Raw genomic sequence first — 23,801 nt, 5'->3', positions numbered from 1 at the left:
AGGACTCAGCCAGTTTTTTGTGAAATACTGCTCACTGAGCTTTGTTCAGTGTGTTCATGCAGCTCAGTAACGTGCAGGTATGGACTGATCCAGCTGATGGCTAAAGTGGTGTTTTTTTCCAGCCATCTCATCTCCACCTCGGCTGAGGTGATGGCTGGATAGGCTGAGCAGGCAGATCAGGTTGACCATCTGAAATGATGCACATGCCTCACTAATGGATTTAACCAAGGCTGAGTACACTAGAAGATGTAGGCGATGGTGCAGGTTACAGCTTGGTCTGTTGAGCTTGTTGCTGATCCAGTTCACACCTCCTGGTCAGCTGACTGGAGGGCCTCAGAACTAAATACATCCCACAGGTGTAGGGGCAGGGATGAAGGCTACACCACTTAGTATTTGAGTTGCTGTGCCTAATTCAATCTGAGTGCCACAGTAATACAGGCAGCAGTCTGCATTTTTAAATCCTTACACATAAGTTTACATAAAGAGAATGTATGCAAAGCCCAAACTTTCCACAGACAGGATTTTAGAGATAACCAGCTCAGTCATTCTTACTCACAGTTACAGGTGATATTCTGAATATCATATGTCATGCCAAAATACAACTGAAATCCTCTTTGAATGCAAGCAGACCACAGGTTTAGCAGCAGCTGTGAGATGGAGACTTACTGTTAATGGCAGATTCAAGTAGCGTGAACAATAATGAGGCTCTGTTAAAGGCGGACAGAGCTTGTCTCCATTAGAACTGGACCTTGAGAATCTGTGTTAATTAACACAGTTTTAAGTGGTGTCAGCTGTTTCTGAGTAAACCTATTGATTAGGTCTTATAAGAATATGGATTTAGAAAGACAGTTATTATCAATAGGTGGGGGTTTAATTTTTTTAATCTCAACACCTTTTAAAAGTTGTGAAATATTTTAATGGACTGACAAGATTAATGCATTTGATAATAATGTTTTTTGGAAAGCATAAAGAAGAAATCAGTCTTGAATACAATAGTTTTATATTCATTTCCAGAAGTTCTTAACCTAGTTCCAGACAACACAATTTCTTATGCACATTTTTTACTCCCATTGAGCAGTCTTATTGAGTCAGAGGAGTTTAATCAGGTATAACCATGTTTATAAAATTAGTTTCTTACTTTAGATATTATTTATAAATCAGGAGTTTATATGCTTATTTATTTATAAATCAGTATCTCAAAATGCATAGATTTGTGTACAAGGATAATCATGTAAGGTACCCCTAAATGTCATCCTAAGGCCAGGGTGCTGGTTACATTAGAGAGATACGGAAAATGATGAAGTCCATGGATGTGCATGATGAGCTCATGGCTGCAGCTTGCCTTGCAGTGAGAGGATCTCTCACCACTGCTTCAATGGGTTGGTCTTCTGTCTGAGGCAGAGGCTGGGCTGTCACTTGTCTTGATGGTGAGAGCAAAGACCATATTTTAGTAGTTATATTAAAATTAAAAGGTGAGACTTTAATTCCATACTTCTTCCCAGAGGGAGCAGCTGCACAGTGCGGCATAATTTAGTAAAGCTATCCATCACATGATGCCTGGATGTGAAAAACTTACCACGTAGTACTGTAAGACACAACTCTGTAGTCCTCGTTTTGTCACTAAAGGCACAGCAGAACCACTATAAATATGCCTAGGCTTTAGCAAATGTTTGTACATTGATCTAAAGTTAAAATACTGACAAACCTCTCTTTTGACTAGGAATTGACAAGTTTTCTGGCCAGAACAAGTTATCTAGTTTTACATTACTACTCCTTCCCTACTACAGACATCCAGCCTAAAGAATAAAGAATGCATGTCCAGTAAAAGTTGGTCACACGAGGTGGAGTGTCTGTGTACTGAACAAATTAAGTACCCTTCGTGTGGGCAGGGCGTTTGTTCAGCAGAAGCTACGGGGCTGGTGGTTGGCTTCTGTCCCTAGTGCATAATGCAGCAAGCAGATCTCAATAGTACCTAGCATGTATGATGTAGCTCTAGCACACTGGCTTTACTTAAGGCTGCCTGATGGCTTCTCCATGCTTATTACATTGTTTTATATTTTCAGACTTTTTACCCCAAACCATATCCTTTTTTAATTTTAAGACAAAACAAAAAATTTATTTCCTCCCCCTCACCCAGCTACAGGAACAAAGGTTAAAAGTCACATACTTTTGATTCTCTTTCTCTAAAGCTGCCATGTTACCACATCTAGGAAGCAGAAGGTCCTTGATGATGTGGAACAGCTCACATGCTGCACATTTCCCTCCTTCCTCACATTACCTGTATCTTTCCCCGGGCATCTCATGGACCACACAGAAAATGTCTAGGCAATAGGTAGGGGAACTGACAAACCACCTGCTTCTTTGGAGCACAAAAAAGCAACCTGGTCTAGTACTAAACTTGAGGAGCTGGCTTAGCACCAAAGGAGCAGTGCTACATTAGCGCTCTGTCTGGGAAGCTGAGCTCTGGGCAAACAGTAAGAGCTCCAGGGTGGGATCTTTTAACTGCTGGGGCTTAATGAACGTGACAGGGAAAGAGTTTTAAGGAGGGCTGCTCAGTTAGAGAGCATATCAAGTTTGTATCTGGTCTTAACCCTAGAGTAGTCTAGTTTTGTTACTGCCTTCTTAAAATGTCCCTTGTGAATATACAGTAATGAGTTGTTTTGCTCATTCCACCTCTATACAAATGGCTGAAATCTAGCTACCCTTCAGAGAAGGCATCATACTTACCATTTTTAAGTCTGTCAGTCTCTTCTAAGCGAGATGTGAATGAGGGGAAATTCTCCTCCCTCTATCCTTTTAACTGCCATGACAGGGCTGCTTGTGTTGACCTCAAGTACCTGAACTGAAGGTCTGAAATCGATAAGGTTGGGAGAGGTTTATAGGATGAGCATTAGAGCACTATGATCAAAAAAAAAAGAAAAAAGTGCTTTTAAAGGTACCTCAATGGTCACTGAGCAACTGGACAATAGAACAATAGGCAAATGAGTGGTAACGTTTGAAAGAAGATCTGTGACCTACCACAGACAACGGGGTAAAGGTGCATCTGAAACTCGTTTTTCAGTAGTTCTTGGTGGCTGCCAAGGACAGAATGCTAAGAAACCAGTCTTCACGATCCCATCTACCCTAAGCAATAAAACACCCACCCTTAATTTAACAGGAGTCAGCTCCTGAGGCATAAACAGGCAGCTGAAGCACCGCGCGTAGGCTGACTTCAGTGCTGGATACCGAGCAGCGCTTGGCACAGGTGAAGAGGTTTTCATCACAGACATAAATTAACTTCGGCGAAGTTACTCCGTGTCTGCCAGTGGCGGAGGAACAATCTTCGTGTGGGAGAAGCGTCCAGCCTGCCACCCACCGCCCTCCCCTGCCGGCGCCGCTCGGCCGAACAAAGGCAGCAGCGGCGGGTCCCCTTTGTGCGGCGCGGGCAGGAAAAGGGGCGATCCCGCCCGCTCGGAGCTCCCCGCCCCGCCAGCCCGGCCCGGCGGCGGCCGGGAGGAAGCGCCGGCTGCGCGGCGGGCGGGCGGCTGCGAGCGGCTCGGTCCGGCCCCCGCGCCCGTTCCCGCCCCTCCACCGCCGATCCTCCGCCCCCTCCGCCTCCTCCTCGCGGTGGCGGCGGCGGCTTTCTCGGCTCCGGCTCCTGGCGCTTCTCCGCGGCTTCGCCTCGCTCCTCTCCGGGAGGCTCCCGCGCCGCGCCGGCCAGGACGGTGAGTGCGGCGTCGGCTCGGGGCTGAGCGCGGCGCCGTCCCGCAGCGGTGCCCCCGCTGGCCGGGGGCGGCCCCGGGGAGCGGGGGCGGGCGGGACCCCCACTACCACCCCCGGCGGGCGTCTGGCGAAGGGGCTCCGGCGCGGGCGGGGGTGCGGTGCTGGCGGCGCCGCGCTGCCCCGGGGACGGGCGGGGGGCTCGCTCCCTCCGGGCGCTGCGGCAGGAGCCGCCCAGCCCAGCCCTGCCCAGCCCAGCCCTGCCTCGCCGCCGGGGGTCGGCGGGCGGGCAGCTCCCTCCGGGGACGGAGAGCAGCCCCGTGGGGTGTCGCGGGTGGGTGCCTCGCCGGCCGGGCCGGCTTCTCCCCTGCCTCCGGGAGAGGCGGCTCCGACCCCCAGCTGGCGAGCGGGTCCGCGGCAGAGCGGGTAGAGCGGTTTGGCTCCTCTGAAATGCCTCGCTAATGTCAGGGGAAAACATATGGCCCAGGAGAAAGCTGCTGGAAGCGATAGCTGTTGAACTCCTCCGAGTTATTTGCCCGGGTCGGTGCGAAGTGAGAACTTCCTCCCGGGATGCCCTTTCGGGGGATGCGGGGCTGAGCACATGGCTGCCTCCCTTGGGTCTGCCCCGCATCTGTCACAGCACCGCCTGCCACGGGGCCTGCCGGCGCCTGCTCTCCTTTCAGAGTGCTAATCTGACCTCAAGAAAACTTTAACTGGGCGAGGGGAGGAGGCTGATCCAAAGGTAATATACTTAAACATGTTGGGGTTTTTTTCCTTCTCCCTTCCCTCTCTCAGACAAGGCCTCTGTGAAAAGGAGGAAAAGAATGGAATTGTGTCCAAGGGTCCAGTGTATATGGCAGCTCGTAGTGCAGAGAGGAAGGTTAAAACTTTCAAAGACCTGTCACTGGCAAATTAACATCTCCAGTGAATCATAGCATTAATTTCTTTAAACTTGAATTTTATGGTCATTTGCGTGTTGATCCTTGCTTGTGTTTGAAGTCTGCAGATACTGTGTTCAGATATTTAAGGATGAAATGTCTCAGTTGTGTTTGAAATGACAATGCTGTTGTGTTTTGTAAGCAGCAAGATAGCTTTTATCTTTAATGTAGACTATTTTATCATTCAGCTGTAAATACTTGCTCTGTTTGTAAATCTGCCACTGATTTGTTGGTTGGCTTTGCAAAGGTCACTTTAGTTCATCAAATACAAGCATTTCTTTTTGGAAAATACCTGTATTGTTTTAATATGGTACTTGGCATTTATAATTTATTTCACATTTGTACTAATGTGCCATAGTAGCCAGGCTTTATAAAGTAACTGTTCCTTGGTTCTGCGTGTGAAGCCTACTGGCAGATCTCAGTGTGTGGTGTACAGGAGGTGTGCAGCTTGGCTTGTGTCTGATGTTAAGTGTCCTACTTATTTAAAAATGTTGGGAGCTCTAAAAAGGTCAGTGTAATCCATACCTCACGTGCGCTCAACTGACCTAGAATTAACAAGATAAAGCACTTTTAAGCGTTTCTGGAGTAAAAGTAGGGTGTTACTTCCTCATGCTAACAACGAATTGGTTTTTCAAAGCATCCAGTGCTATGATCCCTGATTTGAAGGGTGGCAAAACACCCACCCCGCTGCTGCAAAGGCTCGGCTTAAGCTGGTGAGATGGGTCATGAGAGCAGAAGGCACCAGCAGTGTGAAGGTGCTCCCTGAAGAGATGAACATGATGGTGACGGCGGCCAAGGGAAGTGGGTGCAGAGACCACCATCAGGGACAGTGGGCAGCCCTTGCCGTGGTGTGGGGCTGTTGGAGCTGACAAGCTGTGTGCCCTTTCAGGGCACTCATTTTATGTGGGTTAGTAACTTAGCATGTCAGTTGATATTTCATGCTGTGGCACTGAGTTTCCCCTCTGGGTTTCAGGAGGCAGCAGGCAGGTGCCTGTGCACCGCAGTGGAGATGGAGGCATACCAGGAATGTGGTGGTTTGTGTGATTTACTGCCTCGATGCCTTGCACTTGCCTGTGCCAGCAAGTTCACTCTGTTGCACAGAAGGCCCAGACTACCTTCATACCAGTGCATCCATGTTAGAAAAATCATGTAGCAAGCGAAAGTTAAGAGGGCAGCAGTGTTTCCCATATTCATGTGGAGACCATTCACCGTCACTTTGCTAGAGAAGTTCATGTGTCCTGCTGTAGCACTTGGCCAAAAGCACCCTCCTTTCCTGCTCCTCATGGGCTTGTGGTAGGCATGCTGGAAATCTCAAATTGTTACTGGAGGCACTTAATATAGGTGCAGTCTTCCACTGGAAGGGAGATGGTTTTCTGTTAAAGGTTCATGCTGTGCTTCAAAATCTGGAGGGCTAAGTTTGATTTAGTGAGGCAAAACTCAGTCAAATTGTAGAATGTAGCCTTGCAAACCTGTTACAGTTGCTCAGAGCTACAGAGCAGCTTTTAGATACTGTGCTAGTGTATAAAGGGAAGGTGTTTCTCAAATGTGCTTTTGTAAGTACATTTCCCAGTGCTGACTAAGTTGGAAGTCAGTACAGTGGATTATCATAGGGTAGATTTTGGCCATTAATTGTGATGGAACGCAGAGTAAATGAAGGGTCATGTTTACAGCCTGCCCAGAACCAGAGGGTATATCTTTAAATTCTGGAACATCTCTGGTCTCTCACTGGCTGACAATGTTTCTTGCTTTCCACTGCTAGATTAGAGCTCCTAATTTTGAATTAAACTGAAAGGTAAGTATATGTCAGCTACAAAGTGTTTTTATTTCAAGGAAGTTTCATTTTAGCAGGGCACGTTCTGAGAAAAGAACTAGTTTGTTTGATTTGTCCACAGGGTTGAAGACCTGTAGGAGTTGGAGGTTTAAATAAAATTAAAAAAAAAAAAGAAAAAAGAAAAGGCTTGGACTGTCTTAAATGGAAGGTACAACGGCTGCTTGGAAACTGCATTTTAAGGAGGAGAGAAAGCTTGCCAAGAGGGGCTGTGGACCTTGCTGTGAGAGTAAGATACTGCAAGTTACCAGAAAACCTAAAAGGAACAAAGTGAAGGAGTAGATTGACTGTTGGAGAGCAGAAACTGCAGGAACAGGATCTGAATTGCCAAAAGCTAGAGGATGAAGAAATTTAAGATGAAGAGGGGAAAAATAATAAAAGGAGGAGGAAAAGAGAACTTGGCTATGTTGTTGTGAGGACCAGGCTATAGTTGAAAAATGTATCTGCTGCCTCTAAAATTAGCAACTGTAACCAGTTTTAGATAAGGATAAAGATTTGAACAGGGAAGAAAGATAGGGTAGAAATAAAAAAATCCATGGAAATGACCAAAATAAACATCTTACGCCTGCTTCCAGAATCCAGACTAAGTCAGCAAATGGTCTCTGTTTTGGGAGTCTGAAAGTGTTGGCACAGAACACTGGAGCCAGGTTAAAAAAACCCTCAGGATTGGTTGTTGTCTGTCAGGTTGAATGTAGCAGTTGAGATAGTAAGATAGCAAAAGACATAGTTCTGTTTATTTTAAAAGGAGAAGAGAACAAAATCTTTACACCTTTTACTCTGGTCTCAATAGTATTCAAGGATTTAGAACAAATTTGGAACAGAAAAAGTAATTAAGTATACAAAGATAAGTGGAAAACAGGATAAAATGCATCATGGATTTGCCACAATTAGGTCATGGAAGACTAAAATCTTATAATTACTGGTTAAATACTGAATGTTGTAGACAAAAGGAGCAGAAGGCTTCAGTTCTATGTGTACACACCATGGCGGGCGTGACACTGAAAATAACTAAACTGGAAATGCGAGGCTTGGCTGAAGAATGGTGAGGTGTCTCCTGAAGGAGAAATTGTGACTCTGCGTGAATAAAGGAATTACTGATCTAGATCAGTATTAGTGGGGAACTGGTCTCTTTACTGCACCATACTGGCTGAGATAACTGTATGAAAAGGATAATTAGCTAACTTAGCTGATGAGGCTAAGTTAGGAAACCTAGTCAGCACTGAGGTGAGTTGGATTACTGCACAGGAAGAATTGAATGTCTGTGATGACTGAAGCAATAGGAATGACAGGAAGTTAAATAGCTCTAAAAGCAAAGTTATCTACTGAATGAGTATTAACAACAAGTCTACTATCAGCTGGCAGGTCATCCCTTAAAACAGGAGTGGAGAAAAAGGCCTGACTGCCACAGTCAAACAGGGGTACTCTTATGTGATATACTGTGTGTGAAATGGAAGCAAATGTGATCCTCAGTGAGAGCTCTTCAGTGGCGATAGGCAAGGTATTAGGGAGACTTCAAATACTGTACATAGTTCTAGGCACTTATGTACAGAAAATATTAAATTCTAGTGGAACGTGTAAAGGAACAAAGATGATGCTGTATGAAGAGTCTGGAGTTACATGAGAGTCCAAGACTTAAGGTACTCTGGCTTTTGTGGCTTAATAATGGCAGAGATGGGAGATAGCAACTGCTTATAAATTCCCTGGGGCAGACTTTTGGAGAAGAGGAAGGGTCATAAACTGAAGGTTTGTTCTGTGATTTTGGATTAAAAACTTGATGTACAGAAGGATGATGTGATGGCTTGCTTAATGAATGTTAGAATAACGTACATGAGGAATTCAAAATGAATTTCCTAACTGTCAGATTTTAGATGCCCTGCTATCTGTAGGTCTCCTAAGTACCAGCTAAGTGTTGAAGTTTGCATGTGACTGTTAATGAATTGAGCAGTTCAAGTTACTGAAGCTACCATATTTTATGCTTTGGTGTTCACATGTAATCAAAAGAAATAGAAATCAGTAAAGGAAGTGCGATGAGCAGAAGCACTTATTTTTGGGAAGTGTGTGTTGTCCAGTCACTTCATGGTGAATGGAATTTATAACAAGTGAAAACACTCATCTATGACATTAGTAGCTGCTGCTTTTTCTTCTCCTTTTAGTGCATAATGGAGTAGAATCAAGCTTGACTCATAAAATATTAAAGATGACCACAAATTAATATGTGTGGGACAGAAAATGCATAAATGGATGTGCAGGCTGGGGGTCAGGTTGGCTGACTTGAACCTATAAATAAATAAAAGGATTGTGCTCTCCTGTTGAGTGTGTGCCCCTATTTATCCTCAGTCTGATTTCATGCTCCCTGGTCTTAGGAGTGTTTCATGGTACCGGCTGCATCCTCTTGTTGAGGACTGTGCTCCTGGGAGTAGGAGTAGGGAGGTGTTTCCTGCAGAGGGGACTTGAGCAGAGCCTTGTTCAGTAGAGGAAGTGCAGGGCTGTTGAAGACCCGAGGTGGGGGCTCCCAGCTGGAAGAGTGTGTGTTTCTCAGTGGCTTCATTTTGCAGGTGAGTACCTGAACCAGGTGCTGGGGCTGAGCTATACAAAGGCCAACACAACCTAACTGTTGGGAAGAAATTGAAGTATGAGCTGCTCCAGTTGAGACACTTTGCTCTTGAAGATGTGACTGGTACACAGCAGAGTCATGTGCCCCACAGAAAGTGTAAAGATGCCATATGTGATTTGAAGGCTACACCATGTTGACTTAGTTTGACCTTTGCTACAGCATCAGAGACTATTCTCCTGTAGCAGATCTCTGCATGCCCAGTGAAACTTCTAGAAGTTTCGAGATGACTCTTCAAAAAGAAAGAAGAATATATGATATCTGTATGGATGTATTTTGAGAAGAACCATTGAAAAAAATAAGGTGCTTTATGAGTGTGTTTGTACAGCAAAGAAAGATCAGTGTCTTGATACTGCTTTATGTCTGTTTATTTCAAATTTATAAGGCAGGTGTCTTACTTCCTTAGAAATAATCCAGTTGCAAACTCCTTTGCAGCATAGTTTATTAAAAATCTGAACTATTGAATTTTAGGTGTTTGATTTAAATGCATGTGTGTTTTTTTTAAAGAGGAGCTGTGTAATGAGCTCAATGTGTCAGGATCCTACATAGGAAGTAATTGTGAAGAGAGTGTGTTGAGCCATCAGAAGAATAATTTAACAATCCCAGAGAAAATTGAATTTATTGTCCTGGTAGCTTTTAGCATGCATTATTAGGCTATTCACTTACTGTGATTTTTCACGTACTCCTACTGCTCTTTTATACGAGTGTTGGGTGTATCATTAAAAAAGATGAGACTAGGCCTATGCTTTGCATTTGGATAACATCTTACACTTGACAGCCTTAAAGTTCCAGATATTAATGCATGAGGTGGAAAAGTTATTTTATATTTACAAGGGAGAGATTAAACCTAAATTCAAACAGTCTAGCAAATCAGAGAGTGGAGCACTTGTCTTCTGATGCTTTGCTGTGTTCTTTAAAAACAAAATCACTCAAATAATTTCCTGTTACAATTTGAGGTCTTGGAAAAGTCTGCATTAAGAAATGGGAGGAAATGTTTTAAGACTTTATTGGACAGGGAAGGTAACAGTAGAATCCAGTATTGTCTGCACTTCAAGGAAGTGAAAAGGAATATCCTTCTTGTTAATAGGTCAAGGAACTGTTCGTGATGAGCATGATCAGGCTGGGAAGCAAAGAAATGGATTGGAGCAAGGAGCAAGTGGTATAAGAGATGGAGGTAAAACCTTAAACATGCACATGTAAAAGGGTACAGTAAAGGCAATGTGATTGAGAAAGCAAGAAGTATGGAAAGACTGTGAATGAACAAAATGTTGAAGGGGAGAATGAAGCAGAAAAGCTTATGTGTTGCACATGAACTCAGTATTACATATGAATTTAGTATGCACATTAACTTGTATCCAAATTAAATGGAAACCTCATGTTTTATTCATCTCTGTGATGTAACAGTGGGTTATCTATTAACTACTTGGGTTGCACTGTTTAGAAAAGCCAAGCAGAACCTTAGAATAAACTGCTGGAGAAATTTTTAGATATATCTGTAAATTACATGGTCTCTTGCACAGTTCAAAAACAAAAGAAAGAAAAAGAAGAGTTGCAGGTCGAAGAATGGGTAAAGAAAATTCTACAGCCTTGCAGTGTTTAACTTTCAGATTTCCACATGGTACGTTTTTTGTGCAAATAGGAGCACTTCTGTTGTGAAGGGATCATTGAAGAGTCATCTTCTTCATCCAGTACCTCTACACAGTATTAAACAAGTCTATTTTAAGTAACTACCCAAATTCATGAATGGACCCAGACCTTTGGATTTGTAATGACCTTTGTATGTTGTCTTTCTTTATTTGACAAGTTAATCTGTGTGTGCTACTACCTGGGAGGTCAGGTGGCCATGAGAAACTAAACTGTTTCCCATATGTGTGTGTGCATATATAGATATATGTAGTTTAAATTAGGATGGAGGAGAATCATTTAAGTAATCGTTGGGTAGAGCACTTTTGAGATGATGATGATGATGGCCACAACAACCCCATGCAGCGCTACAGGCTGGGGACAGAGTGGCTGGAGAGCAGCCAGGCAGAAAGGGACCTCAGAATTTGGATTGACAAGAAGCTGACCATAAGCCAGCAGTGTGCCCAGGTGGCCAAGAAGGCCAACGGCATCCTGGACTGTATCAGGAACAGTGTGGCCAACAGGTCCAAGGAAGTGATTCTTCCCCTGTACTCAGCTCTGGTGAGGCCACACCTGGAGTACTGTGTCCAGTTCTGGGCCCCTCAGTTCAGGAAGGACATTGAGGTCCTGGAGCAGGTCCAGAGGAGGGCAACTAGGCTGGTGAAGGGACTCAAGCACAAGTCCTGTGAGGAGAGGCTGAGGGAGCTGGGGCTGTTCAGCCTGGAGAAGAGGAGGCTCAGGGGAGACCTCCTCACTCTCTACAACTACCTGAAAGGAGGTTGTAGCCAGGTGGGAGTTGGTCTCTTTTCCCAGGCAACTATCAGCAAGACAAGAGGGCATGGTCTCAAGCTGTGCCAGGGGAGGTTTATGTTAGATATTAGAAAGAATTTCTTTACAGAGAGGGTAATCAGCCATTGGAATGGGCTGCCCAGGGAAGTGGTGGATTCTCCGTCCCTGGAGATTTTTAAGAAGAGACTGGATGTGGCACTTAGTGCCATGGTCTAGTAACTGCAGCGGTAGTGGATCAAGGGTTGGACTTGATGATCTCAGAAGTCCCTTCCAACCCAGCTGATTCTATGATTCTGTGATGATAACGTACATTTTATTTGTAATTTATTTCATGTATATAAAAATTCATATTGCTGTGATCTGTTTGACAGACTGGTATTTCTCTTCTTGTCTACCTCCAGTGGTTTTAGACCATTTTTTTTTAATCTGTTACTTAGGAGTATCTTGTCACTGCTCATGCAATCACGTACTTCAAGACTACATTTGGAACAATTCAGATTTATTACTAACATTTTTAAATTACTCATATAAGTACAAGTAGGTAATGTGATAGATTTCACGTGCATGTTGTATTTAATTGCAAGATTCTTATCTGTTGTTTTGCCTTTCTGAGCCGCAATATTACTGAATTATATTGCTGTTGAGTTCTCCCAGTGTGTTAGTTCTGGGTGTTGAAGAATTGCAAGTGAATGTCAGTCCTGAATGAACTCAAATGGTAGGCAATGTGAATGGGATTTCATGGGTAGCTTTTGCTCTATTTGAATAGATGTTATTCTGTCGCTGAAGATCACTTGCGGCTGTTGATCTTCTCTCTGTGTAATAAAACGTGATACAATATGTAGGTACTTACCAGTAAGTCAGTTAATTTCATTAATTAGTATCTGCTAATCAGAAACTAGAATCCCAGTTCCGCAATGTGAGATTTCTGCAATGTGTTTGTACAAATGGTTGTGGAATATTTGCGGATGTGAAGGTCTGCTCGCTGAGATTTCCTACAAGACCTCCATAAATGCTTTGCTAAAGGATTTCAGATGTTTCAACGAATTTTGTCTGTATTTATTGTTACTGTGCTGTCTGCAGCTTGTACTGTTTGCTGTGCGAGTTTGAGGTTTATGCCTGTTGTAGTACTGTGTCCTATTTCATGCAAATGAAATGATGCTTATAGCTGAGGTGAATCCCCCAAATCTTTGTGTATTTTAAACCACACATTTCAGGTCTTTTCCACTAACCCCCCTTTCTTTCTGTTTGATAGACTGTGAGGAAGAGGAGAAACTGACTCTAATGAAGCACAGTGTATAGGAATGGACAGTGTTATCTCTTGAATTTGGAGAGAAAATGTTGTTTTCCTCTATCTTTGCTGTAGCCATTTCAGGCATTCCCTTGTGATGCTAATAAACAAAGTATTTAGAAAAAAAAAAATCTTGTGGTTTTTTTTTTTTTTTGATGGCCTGTTTATTATAGTAAGTTTGTGCTATTATAAAGTTTCTCTTTTAGGAAAGAGATAACCTTTTTTTCCTGTTTAATTGAAAGATGATCAGTGTCATTTCTCTCTTCCTTCCCTCTCAATCCCCCTTAAAACAAAACAAAACCTTCAGTCCTCAAACAAAAGTGTCTTTGTTTTTACATTTGTTTTATGAAATTGCTTGAATCCTTTGGGAAAAGCTTTCCTCTCACAGGAAGAGAGAGAAAAAAAAAAAACACCCTCCTAAAGCCAAAAACAGCAAGTCTGCTACCAGACATTACTTTGTTTTGCTATCTGAATAGTAGCAGATTGCATAAAAGAAGCAATTTCTCATCTTAATGAATGAAAAGTGCAATTGCAGAAATGCACACAAATAGACATACGGTTTTCACTCCGCAAATGTAGAATTGGTAGCATGCAGGGCATACCTTTCTTGAAGCTTCTTTGGACTGTCAGTGGGAGTGGAATTTTAAATGGGATATTTCGCAGCTCTGAGAGGTGAATCAAATGCTCTTTGGCCTTTCTGATTTTGTTTTCTTTTTTGTTACCATATATTCCTAAAAGTGTCTTGGTTTTACATCTTTGTGCTGTTCTGATACTGTGGCTCCAGTTGTGAAGCCATCCATCCTGGTATGCTAGGCAGATGTGTGAATAACCCTCTCCTGATCTAGGAACCTGGCAACTGACAGGAAACATGCCTTAAGTGAGAGGCTGAACCAGAAATACAAAGAATTACATGAAGTACCACCCTGCTAATTTGTTTGCATGGGCTTTATCCAGAAACTGTACCAAAGGACAGGAGTGCTGATGAGCTAGAACAAGATTATTGCAGCTGACTTTCTCCCAAATGTAATAAAGATGCAAAATTGAGTCAGTGGCCTACTGTTCTCAATCACCTGTATTATTATACAGGCTGAAGGGATCAAGGATGAAGGAAAATTTTGAGTAAATGCTGAATGTGAATGAAAAAATAAGGAGGCCTCCCTTAACACCAGGAGGTAAGGGCTCTGTAGAGTAGGAAATCAGACGCTGGACTAAAAGAATGATATAGGACTGTCCTAGAGGACATCCTTGTAAGCATTTTATGGAGAATTTGGAATATGGTGGCCTCCCTGGGATCCAGTGGCACCTCACATCTTGGGCAGCTCTTGAACTTTGCTTGACATTGCCTCTGTTGGTGCCCTGCATTGCCATTATATGTGGAACCTTTGCAATCAAGGTAATTTTGATACTGTGCAGCCATGAAACAGCTGTGTCTTTGTGACTAGCTTGTCCATAATGTGATGGTGAAACCTGCATGTTGTTTCCTGGACTTACTTTTTAATATCCTAACCTTGTAGGTACACCTGCTTGTCCTTCCAGTGCCTGGGAAGAGAACTGGGCACTCTGAAAAGCCTTCTGGAGTAGCATCCATACCACTCATAAACAGGCATGTGCAGAGATGATTATATGAACATTCACCTTATATTTGAAACATTTTTAAGTGCTCTTCAGGAAGACTAGACCAGAGAATTATAGAAGCTGAATTAACTTGTGCTTTGCTGGCTAAGCGGCATTAATGTTTTCATTACTTGGCCTAAAATGGAGTAGGCAAAAGCTATAGGGAGAGGCCCTGTCCCCCAGCTATGCTGAGCTTAATAAAAGATAGGATTTCTCCTTCTAAACTTTCATTATCCAAGAACTGCTATGAAGGTATCAAATAATGCTGTTTAGATTGTTGTAATCAACTAATTTGATTTCCATATTACTTCTGGATGACTGTTACTGAAAAGATTTTTTTATAAGGTGCCCTGTCCCACTATGAAATCAGATCCTTGCACTCCATCTCCTATGTATATTTTACTGCACTGTGTGGGCTGCACTACTGAGCCAGAGAGTAGAGAGCAGTGTTTGCCTCGTGCGCTGTCATTACGGTCAATGCTAATCAAATGCTACTAATACAGTAGGCTTGCTTTACTGCTGAATAGCAGGGTGATAGTATATATTTTGGTCAGAGGGGATCAGTGGAGCTGTGGAGCGGCAGAACTGCCCACCCTATAGACCCATGTACACTCTCGCAGTACTCTTCGTTCCCATTCTGCTGTGGGGCCAAAATGTTTTCTCCAAGAACAGTTTTCTGTAGGTGCTGCAGCTGAGGTGGGACGATGTGGAGACTGGAAGGATAAAGACTGATATCTGGAAAGCCCTTACAGTGGATGTGGTTAGTATTGCAGCACTGCAGGCCTGTGGCGTGTCAGCTGTTACTGCAGTTTAATGCTGCAGGAACTGCAGTATGAGTAGGACAGGAAGGCAAGGAGGCAGCTTGTGTAATGGCAGTTGTGGTGCAGATACTGTCTAATTCAAAGCTGACTGTCGTGAGGTTCCAGTCTTTCTCCTACGTCTTTCCCATGCCTAGAACTTCTACTAATTTAAAGCTGAATTTCTAATGAGAAACAAAACCTGTTCCTTAATCAGTGTGATTTGCTTTCATGGAATATTTCATTCAACTTAGTGCAAATTGTGAAAGCCATGTAATATTTGAAAATTAAATCAGCTGTTTTTGACATTGAACTAGACTGAAGAATGCTGTCAATCCCCATGAGGTCCTTCTACAATGAAGTGTAATTTGGTACCATAATATACTGTGCTGAAAGAAGCAATAAAATAGTTCTGCACTTAGTCCTTTTTGCGTTGCATTTCTGGAGCTGCAACAGTGGATTTCCTGTTGTTTCCTTAATACTTTCCCTTCTTGTTAGGCAATATATAGAACACCAAACTTCTAAAATCCACTTAAAGTGTTCTGAGAATAACTGATATGTTGGAGTGGAGAAAATAGCCTCTTGTTCTTCTGGAGAACAGTCACATGGACACTGGTTTTTTTTTTTCTTTCTTTGAAGTTGTTTTGCAGAGTTACACATTGCTGCACAGATATTCCTAGGCTGGGATTTTTCTGAAGTCAATGTCAGAACTCACTTTTTCATACTTGCAAAGACTGTGGTCTCTGACAATGAAATATACCTCACTTCAGTTCTGTTTATCTTGTTCACCAAGTCAAACAGCTCTTATAATTTTTATCCATGATCAACTAGCTCATTGGCATAACAATTAATAAAAGTGTAAATGAGAATGTCAGAAACTCTGTGGTCACCACTCTCTAAACGTCACTGACACCTCTAGTAAGTGTTCTCCAAAGATAAGGAAGGAGGCAGAGGCTGGATATGGAGGAGGGAATTACAGTGCTAGAGTATGGCTGGGTTAGTTGTGGCTGCTGTGCTTTGTACCTCTGAAGGCTCCTGAGAAAAAAGGGAGTGTGCCATTGGGTTACTGTCCAGTGTCTCATTTATTTTTTTTTTTTTAATATTATGATGTCTCTGATCACAGCTTCACAGCCTTTGGCAGTTTAAAGTATAGGAGAACTTCTTTTCCCTGGTGGGAAATTACAGAACATACCTGCTTAATTGTTCTCAATTATGTGATGGTTTTGGTTTTAACCAATTCTTTTCCAACTTGGGAAGAAAAGGGATTCGTTCTTCATGAAAAGGGCTGTATTCTACAACTTCTTCAGATTATTTAAAAATACATTTCTAAGCATCTAAATTATCTTGATTTATATAGTTGGTCTTCAACTTGAATAAGTACAAAATGTAAAGCGACATAAAATTAAGATGTCTGGTTTATTATGTTGTCTGCTTATAAAATATATCTAACTATTAAGAAGGGAAAATATTCTTTGGGAAAAAATTCAAATTAAGTAATGCCTTATTGTCTCTGTTGTTACTTTTCTGTTGTCTTAAATTCTTTTCAGTTACGTTTTTTTCCCCCTTCTAACAATCTCTAGGATGTGTATTTGAGCTAACAATTAAATTCTTAATTTTTGATGTCTGTAGTACTTTTTACCTTTATACTAATGTATGTAGATGAACAGGTCAGGACTTGACCTATATAATAAAAGTGCCTTAATTTACTTCTATGTACATGCCAGCATGTGGGTATTTAAATAAAAAGGGAAAAGAACAGATGAGCTGGTGCCTGGTGCAGTAGTTGTATCTGGAGACTGATACTTGTGAAAGGAGGGCAGCTATGAAAATAGCCTTCATCTGATGCTGGTTTTCCCCCATCCCTACTGTAAGGGCAGCTTGTGGAGACACACCTGCAGTAGGGTGGAGCCCAAGAACCTGCTTGGGGCAGAGTCTTTCCTCAGCCTTCCATTCTGTCTTGAAGGCAGGCTGCATGTGTTGGGTTTGTCCTGGCAGTAGGGTGCACCTCATGGCCATGCTCCCCAATATTCTTGAAAAGAGGCAGCCCCTGGAAAGCACAGAATGTCCCTACTGTGCCCCAGGTTCAGGCTTCTTGCAATAGCCCACAGTACATGACCTGGCCTGCCTCTCCCCTGGAAGTGGGGCATGGCTGGCCTCTGGGTTGGACCATAGGATCTACGTAGCCATCCCTTCTGAATCCATTGGTGTCCCCTACCTCTAGTTCTGTGAGGGGTTCTTGACAGGAGAACCACAGCTCACTTCAAGGGCTGATGTGCCCGGAGTCCAACTGTGCAGTGCACTCGTAGGTCGTAGTCAAGGTTTTGCATTTTCAGTAGAGAGAAATAGCAGTTCCTTCACATAAAACACTATCAGAATATGCAAAACAGTGTTCCCAGGAAAACGTGCATGCATGAGATGGGGAAAAGGAGTTGACAGAGGAGCTCTGGTTTATGATTTTCACCGCTGACCATGGGATCTGCAGGATTCCTCAACAGTGTCTGCAGGTAATCTTGAGTCATCTTGGAGACAAAAGGCTGAATCTTCCTCTCTATCCTTTGGTATTTTTTTGTGTAACATGATGGTGTCCACATGTGTACACACACAAATAATATTCTTTGCTTAAAAATCCTAAATGTTTCTGTAGGGACCTGATCTAATCTTCTAGATGAACTTTCCCTTTCTGCAGCTGGTTTGAACTTAATCTGGGGAAACAGTTACAGTACATGTTCTGCATCCAAAGGAGAAGTGTTGCTCCTCAGAGGCCATTAGCTATGGTAGGAACGTAGTCCTTAGTGGGAGGGCTGGGCTCAAGCTCGTGTCTTGCCCTGCACTTGGAAGGGTTGTCTGTGAGTCCTGAGCTACAGCATTGCTCCCGTGTATCTTCTGAAGGCTGGTGACAAGGCAGCATGAGATGGGCACCCAGTGAAATGTATTCCCCAGGCCCTTCTCCCGGGTTCTTCCCTAAAATATCTCAATGCTCTTACTTTTATCTTACTGTCAATCCTCTGAGTTGCATTGTCTGGAAATAGTTACTTTCTCGTAGAAGTTCTTGCTGGTGGTGTAACGTAACTTGGCAACATCTATGAGAAAGTGGTTATATGGGGAAGAGGTTATTTTGAGATTTTTGTCTTAATTGGAAAAGTACCAAAAGCTGGGAAGTGCAAAATACATGTGCTTTTTTTTTTTTCCTTGAAATTTCACACTGCTTTTCCAAATAAATTCTCCTGCCTTTAAAAGGGCGAGTCCTTGCTCAAAAGCAGTGATTCCCAAATGTTCCTATTTGAGCCAAGAATAAAATCTTTTTATGCAATCTCTTCAGAGCCTGCCTTTGCGAAAGAACGAATTTAGTCTTCTTTTCGAGACTTTATTCTCTTTATAGAACATAATGAGTTTGCTTTTCAATAGAAAACTGAGAATTACAGTGAAGAGGCTCTGTTATATTTTGGCTTGATTTTTATGCAGGATAAAGCTGTTTAGTATTTAATACAGTAAACTGTTTAAAAGGATAAGTTTTATAATTACCATGAACTTTTAAATAACCATTAGTATTAGTACTTGATTGTCAGTAACAGCATGGTGTAATAATATTCAGAAATTAGCAGATACAAAATAACTATCTGAGCCTTTGCTCTTACTAAGCAGGATATCAAGGCTGTGGCTTTATATGTAGGAAAATGGTTGCCGATATAGTCAGAGCTTTTTAAGATTTTTTTCCCCTTGTTTATCCTTATTTGCATATCTTAATTATGTAAACATCTTAGTTTGGAAGCTGAAATGCTCTTTTATTTCTCCAAGTATCTTTCACTATCAGCTCAGTGAGTGCCAGTTTTTAGGAGCTTGTTAACTTGCCTGACAGTTTCGACATAGTCAAATATGGGAGCTGATACCGGACTGCTTAAAAATAATAATGATTACCCTAAAATTCCTTTTACCTTCATTTTAAATTAGCAAGCATGCATATAGTGTATAGGAATAAGTAAGTTCTCCCTTGTTCTGTGATAACTGTTGGACTGCGGCTGACTCTTCAGGCAGTAGAGAAACCTAGTGGTAGAATATGAAGTGGTATTATACCACTCCAGATAGCAATCAGCTTGTCATATATGCTTGAGGGGAAGGGTCAGAAAATAGCCTGCAGACATTTCCACTTCCCATTGTTAAATTGTGGTTTTGTTATTGTCAGTATTTGGCTACTAGTGGGGTAAGAGATGCACCTAGTTTATGTGTATATAAATTCAGTTCTACTAAACTTCAAGAGAAACAGTACCAAATGTAAGCAAAATGTCTCTTACTCCTTTGGAATTTAAACTTTTATGACAAAATGACTTAGAACTGGAAGCAGTAGTTTTGGTTTCAGAGGACAACAGAGACTTCTCAAAGCTGCTGCACTGGAAAGTATATTGGTCTCTGTGGTTCTCTTTTTATTGCACTTTATGCTAAACCTATAATCACAGGATTTAGAAAACCCCTCCCCATGCACTTTTTAGTAATGACCTAGTCTTTCCATGAAACAAAATGGGTCTGTGGACTTCTGGATGTTCATTTAGCTCCCAGGTGCACCAGAAGAGCTCCCAGATAAAGAGCAGGAATTTCTGAGGTCCCAAGCCCAGCTGGAAGTTTCCCACTGTAACACCTAATGCCATGTTGTAGTACAAAAGTATCAGAAAAGATTGTGTGAAGCAAAAGGAAATGAAATTTAAAGATGAACCTTGTTCTTTTACTACTCATTTTGAAGCACCAGATAAATGATACTATTATTTAATTGTTAGAGGAATTCATTGTGTTTGAAGGATTCCTCCTCCACTCTTCAGTTTGTGAAGACCTTTACCAAATGCGTAGACTTCACTGGTTAATCCAGGAATTTACATAAAGGTAATGCAAAGTTCACAGAGCAGTAGTGTGGTATGACTGTGTCGACTTGAACTGTTTAGTATGTTCACAAGAAGAGGGAGTTTTTTCTCTTTTCTTGAGCTTTTTCCTCACTGTCAAATCAATTCCCAGAAATGGTGGGTTGTGCACGTGTCACATCCAGGTATCATTTCTGGCAAAATCACTGACAAGCTGATGGTGTGTGATTATTGTTTGTTTTTTGAAGAAGGCAGATACTCTACTTCCTAAGCCAAAAAGAAACTTTTCTCAGGCAAAGCTTGATCTCTTTGTAAGCACTTTTAAATCCTGCCTGTGTATTGCAGGTGCGTGCCCAGACCACATGCTGCCTGGTGACTGCTGCTTCTGTGAACAGAAGGATTAGAATAGAGTTTCAGCCTTAATCCTGTGTTTCCTGTGCAGATTCGCTTCCCAGTCTTATTCCTGTTTAGTAGCCTATGTTTTAAAGTGCATGTTTTTATTTATACTTGCTCGCTCCCCAAAAAAAGGCACTGAGTGGTATTTTGATTTTTATTATGGATGAACTATGTAAAATGTTACGCCTTCTTTTTTCCCAGACTCTTCACAGAGTAGTAATTAGCCATGTGCTATGCAAGTTTGTGCAGAAAAATGAATTGGTTATCTATTACTTAAAACTAAATGACAGCAGGTTTATATTTAGATTATTTTAGAGTATCTAAATTATTTAGGATATGAAGTCTTAATTTTTTTCAATTAATGCCTTAGTCTCCTCTTTGTTACTTTTAAACTTTACAGTAAATATATATGGTTTTTATGTACAGAATTGTATGCTATAATTAAAAATAACAGGTTTTGTCTTCCTGAGGGCTTGAACTGACATTCAGGATTTTGTGAAATGTGAAAAATCATTTGTTCACTATTTTAGTGGTCTTGCTTTTTGTACTTTTATGATCCCTGCAGTTTTAAATGTGGTTTACGCAAATTGAACTGCATCTAAAATTTAATATTGGCCGGGAAAATATCCTACAACTAAATTTGTTCAGCAATATAATGGATCAAGAAGTTGGTAAAAGACTGTTTTCTCCTTATGCAGTTTCTTTTGCTTATCCTTGAAAATTTTGTATTTAGGGAGCAATTTAAATCATCTGTCAGCATTAGTTAAAACAATAGCTAGCATACAAGCTGGTTTAAGCAACAGGAAGATTAGTTTCTTGGTGCTCTAACAAATTGAAAGGAAATATTTTTGAATCGTGTAATAATGGCACATGATAGATTTTTGACTAAAGAAAAAGTGCTAGAAGCATATGTTTGTAGTGTGTTAATTTTTTTTTAAGATTTTCATGTCTTAATTTCAGTTTCTTTACCAGTCTGTTGAAGGACTGGGCTTGGTGCCCTAGTGAATCCTCCGTTGCTTGTGTGAAAATCTAGTCAAAACTTCAGGGTTTTCCAAACCTCTAAGTCAGTAAGATTTTTGATGTGTAGATGGCGTTAATGTATATGTGGATGCTACAAAAGTAAAAATCCGTGGTAAGACTTACAGGAGAATGTGTAGAGGTAAATGTAGTTACAAGGCTCTTGAGAAAAAACTTCAGATGTTGACAATTTCACTGATGTGTTTCTGCAAAATGATTGCCAGCATTTTCTCATTCTTACTACACAAAAGGGTACTTAAGTGAAAATTAAGCCTATCTGGAGGAACCGGTGGTTCCTAGCTCTTGTGTCCCTTATGAGGGAGCTGTGAGCTTGCCCCCCAGCATGGGGAGGGAAAGGAGAAAAATGAGTTCTTCCATTTCTGATCCATATATTTGTAATCTCCTATTGTTATTATTCAGAGACCTAAAAATATATTGGATTCTGCTTCAAGAAGATTGGATATATGTAAGTGGAGGAATAGAGGTAGTTTAGGCAGGAAAGCATCTCTTGTATAAAAATACCTAAATAAGTGTAGAGTCTTCCTTTGGCATGCCTTTGAGACAAATAAATTTGTTTTCTATACAATTGAGTGCTGTTGTTTCTGGTGGTTTTTTGTTGTTTTTGTTTGTTTGTTTGTTTTCAATTCTAATAGAAGCTCAGCAATAAGCCTTGAGCACAGAATAAATTCTTTATCCTGTGTGATTTGTGTGTATTTGTCTTTTAAATCTATTTAACAAAGTAGTTCAACAAATTTGGGATTAGCAATGTGCTTGTTAGCTTTGCTGGAGGAGGCTGGGACAGAAAAATGGGGAAATTCACGTTTTTTGCATTAGATATGATGAGCTGACACAAAGATTAGCGGTATTATGCATTTCTTTTCAAACAGTTCCTGACCTCATGGGTGCAAGGAAGTTGTGATCCAGCTGTAGCAGTATAAATTTGGCAAAGAAAATAAACACAGTTTTTGTGCTGATTTGTATATTGGCAGAAAGATATTCTCAGCTCATAGACTTTCCTTTTACCTCTCACAAATTTAAAAATAGTGTTGATTTAGTGCCAAGTGTCTGTTGTGACACATGCCCTTGTATTGTATTTTAGTGCTCTTTGCTGTTTATTGTGCCTTTATTTTTTAATCTGGATCCACTCTGACACTTATGATATGGAGGACTGTTAACACCAGTAAATCAGGTATTGCTCACAAAAGTTTTTGATAAATTTAAAATCTGTATTTCATAATGTTAGTAACATGAAGTCTGGACTGTAAAATCCTACTTTTAATCTAGGCTTATTTGGTTAGGCTGTGTTAAATCCACTCCTAAAAATACTCAAGCTTTTTTTATTATTATTATTTTCATTTGAGATCAAATCTCTTTGAACTGTGTAGACGTGCACCTGTGCTCATTTTAATCCCTGTGTAGTTTTCATCAATTATCACAGCAGGCAAGAAGAAAATAAAATTGTAAAATGCTTTTGAAAAGTAAATACGTTCAACTTGGGGTTCAGGTTTCTGTTTTAATCAGACATCATCTGTATTCATGTTCTTAGACAAAACTGGGTAAGGGAGGGGCACAAAAAGCTTTTTTTTGTTTTCATTGTGAAATATCTGTTTTGAAGTGCTTTGCTGTATATTGAGTATAATATGTTTGTGTTTGTAGAGGAAGGCTGTGTTGTGTGTGTATATGCTGGGTTTTTTTAAGCTGGAGAAAATCTAGGTCAAGAGATTTTATTCTTATTAATAACTTAAGGCTTTATTCGACAAAAATTATCCTCCATGACTAGAAAGCTTCCTCACTGGGGAAACGCTGGTGAGGAAAGAGCCTGCTGCTCTGAAACATGGATGGGAACAGTTCCCTTTCCATCAGCGTGTTAACATGTTCACCTTAAAACAGAGTCACTGAGGTTTGAAAAGACCTAAAATTGAGTCCAACCATTAACCTAACACTGCCACGTGTAGCGCTAAAACATGTCCCTGACTTCATCACTTCCCTGGGCAGCCTGTTCCAATGCTTGACAGCTCTTTCGATGAAGAAATTTTTCTAATATACAATATAAACCTTCCTTCACATAACTCGCTTGTTACTTGGTCAGAAGGGACTCTGAACACACTCCAGCACCCCAATGTCTTTCTTCCCCCGTGTATTTTTGATCACATCATAAAAACTCACAGGAGCACGTTCTTTGTGTGTTTCTCAGTGCAGGGCCCTGCTTGGGGCTGGGGATCCTGGGCATTTCCCCTGGCCATGTGTGCCTGCAGTTCAGTCCCATGCCATGGCCCCAGCCTTCCAGCGCTGCCTCTGCCTTCTGCCCCCTGTGTGACCATGTTCCACCCAGAAGAAGTCTTGTGGTGTCGATATAA

The 23,801-nt window shown here is 41.5% G+C and overlaps 1 protein-coding gene and 1 long non-coding RNA gene across 5 annotated transcripts in view; one reads left to right on the top strand and one right to left on the bottom strand.

The window, feature by feature from the left end:
• Positions 1-285: 285 nt before the first annotated feature.
• LOC116792100 lies at positions 286-3,402 on the bottom strand. 2 transcript variants are annotated; one of them, XR_004359001.1, is made up of 4 exons: positions 3,268-3,402; positions 2,728-2,850; positions 2,168-2,321; positions 286-1,420 (listed from the first exon to the last, which is right to left on the bottom strand). It is a non-coding gene; the product is annotated as an uncharacterized LOC116792100 (long non-coding RNA). The 2 variants fall into 2 exon arrangements; XR_004359002.1 differs by lacking the exon at positions 2,168-2,321.
• A 212-nt stretch (positions 3,403-3,614) lies between these two features.
• The window catches only part of FAM110B (family with sequence similarity 110 member B), a 116,412-nt gene continuing 96,225 nt past the window's right edge, over positions 3,615-23,801 (top strand). For 2 of the 3 annotated variants that reach the window (XM_032702679.1, XM_032702653.1), the window contains exon 1: positions 3,615-3,704. The gene's annotated coding sequence lies outside the window, so the exon portion shown is untranslated. Of the gene's footprint in view, positions 3,705-4,142; positions 4,442-23,801 lie in introns of those variants that run through there. The other variant, XM_032702662.1, reaches the window with a different exon arrangement.

The sequence above is a fragment of the Chiroxiphia lanceolata genome, chromosome 1, assembly GCF_009829145.1.
Source record: "Chiroxiphia lanceolata isolate bChiLan1 chromosome 1, bChiLan1.pri, whole genome shotgun sequence".
Classification (NCBI taxonomy): domain Eukaryota; kingdom Metazoa; phylum Chordata; class Aves; order Passeriformes; family Pipridae; genus Chiroxiphia; species Chiroxiphia lanceolata.
This window is presented reverse-complemented; position numbering and strand designations above follow the sequence as displayed.